Raw genomic sequence first — 5,935 nt, 5'->3', positions numbered from 1 at the left:
TCAGAGAGAACAAAATCGTCACTTCCTGATAAACTGGCACTAAATATCACTAAGAAAAGTAAGAGAAGCCACTGAATATAATAATTCTCAAATATAATAAATTACTTGCGCTTTTAGTGAGCAGACGAAACACAATAAATGCGGTCTTGCTTTCGAAGGGGAATGTCAGCTGTTTGGGAACGCAGTCGTGGTAGACCGTTCTGGGAGGCAGTTATACAGAAATACTTTGACGACAGACTTTGCTCGTGCATTTCCAAATGACCATAACAACATTTCAAATGCTGTGGAATGAGATTGGTCCGCTGGTTAGTCAGGTTTTGCCGTCCCATAGCGCAAAGTCACATGACTTTTTTGATGCGCTTGGAGGAATTTATTCGCAAAATGCATTTCCATCTCCCATTATTCACATCAACCCTTTTTCGCACAAGTCAAAAACCACCTCAAGCGAGCGTAAAAACTTTTTTGCCAATTAAATGAATTTATTTTCGAAATTTGGCGTTTCCATCACTCATTTCTCATGTGATACTTCAAAATGCACATTAAAACAGGGTGATGGAAACATAGCTAATGAGAAACAAGTGGAATTATAAATATCAAACACCAGCTCATAATTAAATCCCAATAATAAAGTAAAGTGCATTAAATGAAAGTTTGAACATTTTCATTTTTGTACACCATTTTAGAATGCAATTTTATGAAATAATGCAATCTTGTTTATGCCAGTAAAGGTGATTACATGTACAGCAAATTTGGGGCAAAACAATGGGTCTCATTCACTAATAATTGCGTACGTTTTTCGTATTTATACGCACATTTGACCTTCTCACGAAAACTTTCCGGCTAATTCACAACACGTGCGTACGCACAAGAGCTTGTTCTTAAACTCGTTCTTCTGTTAGTGAATTTGGAGTCTTCTAAATGAGCGCCCGCGTGCACAAGGTTAGTAATTAGCATAATACACACCCAAACCAGCTCCATATAAGGGCTTTCGTCCAGAAAAAGACAATTATGGCACCGAAACAAAAGACAAAGAAAAAGAACTTTAACGATAATGAACGTGAGGTTTTGCTGTCGGAGGTGGAAGTCAGAAAAAATGTGCTATTTAAAAGTGTATCCACTGGCGTAATGGGCACAGGTAAAAAAGAAGCATGGGATACGGTAACACAAGCCGTTAATGTGGTTTCACCAGAAATTCGGACGGTTGCCGAAGTAAAAAACAAGTGGTGTGACATGAAGTTCGAGGCCAAAAGAATAATTTCAGTTCAACAGAGGAAAAAAGACACGGGTGGAGGGCAGGGGGCACCTGATCTGTCTGCCTTCGATGAAAGAATGGCTGCAATTATAGGACAGTCAAGCTTGAGCGGCATTATAGAAAGGAGTGAGGGTGAGAGTGACCTAATACAGGAGCAATTACAACACGGTAATTTGCTTAAATCAATCTTTATTTTAAGGAATGTATTCAAGTAATCATGACAACTCAAAACTTCCCGCTTGTGCAGAACATCCACAGACAGCAGATGGAAATGAAGAAGCTGAAGTCCAGCCGTCTACTTCCCAATCCACTCGTTATACCCCTTCACAGAGGCGCACCGGCGCACGAGTCCTGACCAACGAGGTGCTCGCTAGTCAAGATGCCCTCATCCTTGCCGTTAAGGACATGGCAGCTGGCCTACGGGAAATAAATGAGTCAATGGATAAATTGATAGCATTGCTTGGCAGTCACAGAAGTGCATAAATGTGAATAAATATATTGTGGCAAAATTCTGTTTTCTGATGTGTTTTAATATTCCCTAAAACTTCTTTGCAATCGTTAAAAGCACTTTTACAAATTCCATTTGCTCAATTATAGAATGCGCACTGCAGCAAACTACAAAAGCTATTTAAAAAAATAGAATGAGATTATATACCATTATAAATGTTGTATCAACTGAAGGCGTGCTTGAAGCGCTGCTTGGGCTGGCGCCAGATATCGGCATCTTCCTAAAACAAGCAAAACGGACAGCAGTGCTGTGTAGATTACTTTCTGTACAAATGATGAAAATTGTTAGTAACTGTAACGGCTCTCGGCCCCGCCCCTCTCGTCACAGTTACTAACAATTTTCATCATTTGTACAGAAAGTAATCTACCCAGCACTGCTGTCCGTTTTGCTTGTTTTAGGAAGATGCCGATATCTGTGATTGCATTTACCTATTTGCTGAAAAAAGCCTCCAAATTAGGATAATTCAAAGACTTTATATTATTGTCGCAGATTAATAAATCACTGAATAGACATCGTAAAAAAAGCTGACCTACAGTCCACAGCAATCCATTCTACAATTGAGATGTCAATCTGTAAACTTAAGGTCATTGCACACTGAGTTCGAAAATTTCGTCCGAACATGCTAAAACAATCTGACAGATTTTGTCTGGCCTGTATAACAGCATTCCACCAGCTGCATCCAAGCACATCCAACGGGATTTGAGTAACCCGATTGTGTGTTCTATCACTGAGCGCGCACGGGCATGTTTCAGGTTGTAGCACACTTCTTGAGGGGTCGTTGGGTTGGCTAGAGGTGTCATGAGCCATGTTTTGAGACCATAACCCCGGTCACCTACAACAAGCATCATGATAATGAACCTTTATTTAAATGAACTAAAAAATATTCTGGGCACACTTCTACTCACCAAGAAGCCATCCCTCTTCACCACCCCCAGCTTGCAAGCGCTGTCCTAAATAACTGTTTTGTAAAATAAAGGAATCGTGAGTTCCTCCGGGCCAGCGTGCAACAACATTTAGTATGTTACAGCTGGCATCGCAGACTATTTGAACGTTGATGGAGTGGTAATTTTTTCTGTTCACATAGTTTATTGCATTTGCGGATGGTGCTTTCATACGCACATGGGTACAGTCTACCTTCATTTAAAAACTGCATGTTGTGTTTACTTGTGTTATCTTTGACTAATATTTAAATTTGTTTGATGATCTGAAACATTAAAGTGTGACAAACATGCAAAAAAACAAGAAATCAGGAAGGGGGCCAACACTTTTTCACACCACTATGTATATATAATTGGACCTCTAATTATACATTATCAATTTTAATGTCTAGTTACTTTTCACCCACCCTGTAAATAACATATCTAATTATATGTAGGGTTCTTTACACATGCTTATAAGGCCCCCGGGCGTACATTATTGCGTACGTGTGGTATAAGTTGTTCTTGAATTTTTTCGTACATTTAGAATAAATTTTAGTACGAAAGTTTTTGATGAATCATGATTTACTCGTGAAAACGTCCGTACGCACATTTCACGCAAAAAAATTGTGCCTGTGCATGTTTAGTGAATGAGACCCATTGTCTTCGTGGTTTCCCTCCCCATCGTTATCTTATTAACTACTTTAGCTGCCGTCACACCTGTGACTTGTTAATTCCTTAATTCTCCCTCTTTTTAAGTTCCCCTCGTGTGTAGTCTTGTGTCTGACCATTGTGGTGTGAACACGCTACACTTCGTTCGTGACCTACTACCAGTCTTTTTGTGTTTTGTCCTGCCGTGTTTTCATAGGCACTAAGTACAGTTTAGTGTTTTCAGTCTGTCTTCTCTTTTCGGCTCGCTCTCTGCCTCTCGTTTCTCCAGATTTCTGTTCCCCAGTTCCTGCCCTGGCATTACCAGAACCGCGCTTTGCGGCCTATCCTCTCCTGCCCCTCTCGGCGCACTCAACAAGGAACTCTCTGCCCTGACGTTGCATCAGTACCGACGCTTGGACCCTGTGCGCTGTTCTCTCTCTCTACTCTGATGTTGCGTCAGCATTGACGCTGGGACTGTGTGCGCTGATCTCCCTACGCCTTACCCTTTCTGCCTAGTGGAGTGACTGGAGGCTCATTTGGACTGTTCCCCTCTTCCTGTCTCTAATCTCTGCCCTGAATTACGGCTTCTGGTCTTCAGTCCCAGATGAGTTTTGTGTTTTGAGAGTTAAATAAATTTGAGTTGAACCTGCAAACTGAATCCATGTTTTTCCCTGACAGCACTACTGTTCCCAGCACTGATAATAAATCAGCATATTACAATAATTTCTAAAGGATCATGTAACACCGAAGAATGGAGTAATGATGCACAGAAATAAAATATATTTTAAAGCATATTAAAATAGAAAAGCATTATTTTAAATTCTAATAATATTTCACAATATTTCAGTTTTTTCTGTATTTTTGATCAAATAAATGCAACAGCCTTGATGAGCTTAAGAGACTTAACACACACACATACACAGAAATATATGAAAACAATGACAGAATTGTCCTGTGACGACTGTATATCCATTTACAATCAATACAGATACATATTACACAGGGCACTAGTTTGGCTGTGTTGTCTTTGCGTAATAAAGCTTGAGACTGACATGTTAGGGTTAACCAAGCTAGTCTGTCAAAACAGCACAGCCAGAATCATCACACGTGGATGTGTTGGTTTTACAGTGCTGCCAGGCTTTAACACGCTCCCACCGCCCGAGAGCGAGAGGAGTGTCCTTTTTCATTAAGTGCCCTGTTATTCTCTGGCTACACCAGCTGCAAGAGAAATCCTGATGGCTTTTAAGAGCTGCTGTTAGGAAAAAAGCTGTCCATTTTCACCCAGTTCTGTGCCTGTGTTATGTGACAGAGTAAACCATTTTGAATACATTGCCCCAGACTGTTGGCCAACTGTTAACAGCTAAAACCTTTTAAGTTGATCTGAGCTCATGCACCTCAGTTTTTGAGTAAACAAAAGCATTATTTGTGGATTAATTTGTCAATTTTGACTCAAAAATTGAGGTGCATACACTCAGATTAATTAAGCCTATGATCAATCAGTTCAAAAAACAAAAACAAAACCTGTGCTGTTTGAAATAAAACAAGTTGATTAAAAAAAATGTAATCCAATATTTGGAAATAAAATAGCATAACAAGAAATGTATAAGGAAGTTTTGTTGGCGGGTCATTTTTGACAGATGCACAGCTTTTTAAATCAAAATATGTTATTGGGTGAAAGATTCCTTTAATGTAAAGTGGGTCCCACATTCCCAGGGCTGAATTAAATGTGGACAGATCTGTCTTTTGAGCAAGCTGAAGTTTTGCCATTGAATGTTCCTTGGTTTAAACACTGAACTGAAACACTATGATTTTTGCTTTGATACTAAAAGGTTGGTCTTCCTAGATCTGATAGCAACGTGAATCAGGGTACTGTGTATATTTATTATGTATATATAAACACACACACATGCATGTATATATTTCAGAAAAAAATATATATACACAGTACACACGCATATATAATGTAAACAAAAACTTTTATTTGGGATGCGATTAATCGTGATTAATCGTTTGACAGCACTAATTTAGATATTATGCAGCTCTTATTTATGTGTAAATTATTCTATTTCACCATCATTTAAAAAAGCAAATACGCAAACCTCTCTACTCTAAAAATGTACACTTGGATGGAAATGTATAATGTATTTGTGGCAGACTGCTGCCTTCAGGTGGAAAAGAAAAAGAATATGACGTACGTGTGTGTGTGTGTGTGTGTGTGTGTGTGTGTGTGTGTGTGTGTGTGTGTGTGTGTGAATCTTTTAATGATTTGCACTCAGGATGTTTTAAAGCCTCGTCCCTTCATTTTTGTGTGTGTTCGTTCAACTTTCTGGTATACAGATTTTATTCAAAACATATTTTAAATAAATGCATTTTCCAATTCATTTATTATGGTCGATCCATAGGGATTTTGACTGCGAACAGTCAAGGTTTGACTTTTTCATAACCATTTAGCCTTACTGAATGGAGTCAATCTTTTTGTTTGTTTGTTTAGATTGCATTTCTAAAAAAATAAGTAATCGAGTTTTGAACCACTCAGATTAAAGGGGTCATATGATGCTGCTAAAAAGAACATTATTTTGTGTATTTGGTGTAATGAAATGTGTTTAT

General features: G+C 38.7%; 1 protein-coding gene across 5 annotated transcripts in view; it reads right to left on the bottom strand.

Moving 5' to 3' along the window:
• LOC107692482 (CMP-N-acetylneuraminate-beta-galactosamide-alpha-2,3-sialyltransferase 4-like) overlaps positions 1–5,935 on the bottom strand; it is a 60,806-nt gene that overhangs the window by 29,052 nt on the left and 25,819 nt on the right. The window lies entirely within an intron of this gene.

This window comes from Sinocyclocheilus anshuiensis, unplaced genomic scaffold, assembly GCF_001515605.1.
Source record: "Sinocyclocheilus anshuiensis isolate Anshui unplaced genomic scaffold, SAMN03320099.WGS_v1.1 scaffold1082, whole genome shotgun sequence".
NCBI classification, from domain to species: Eukaryota; Metazoa; Chordata; class Actinopteri; order Cypriniformes; family Cyprinidae; genus Sinocyclocheilus; species Sinocyclocheilus anshuiensis.
Note: the sequence above shows the minus strand (reverse complement) of the source record. Positions and strands in the feature narration are given on the sequence as shown.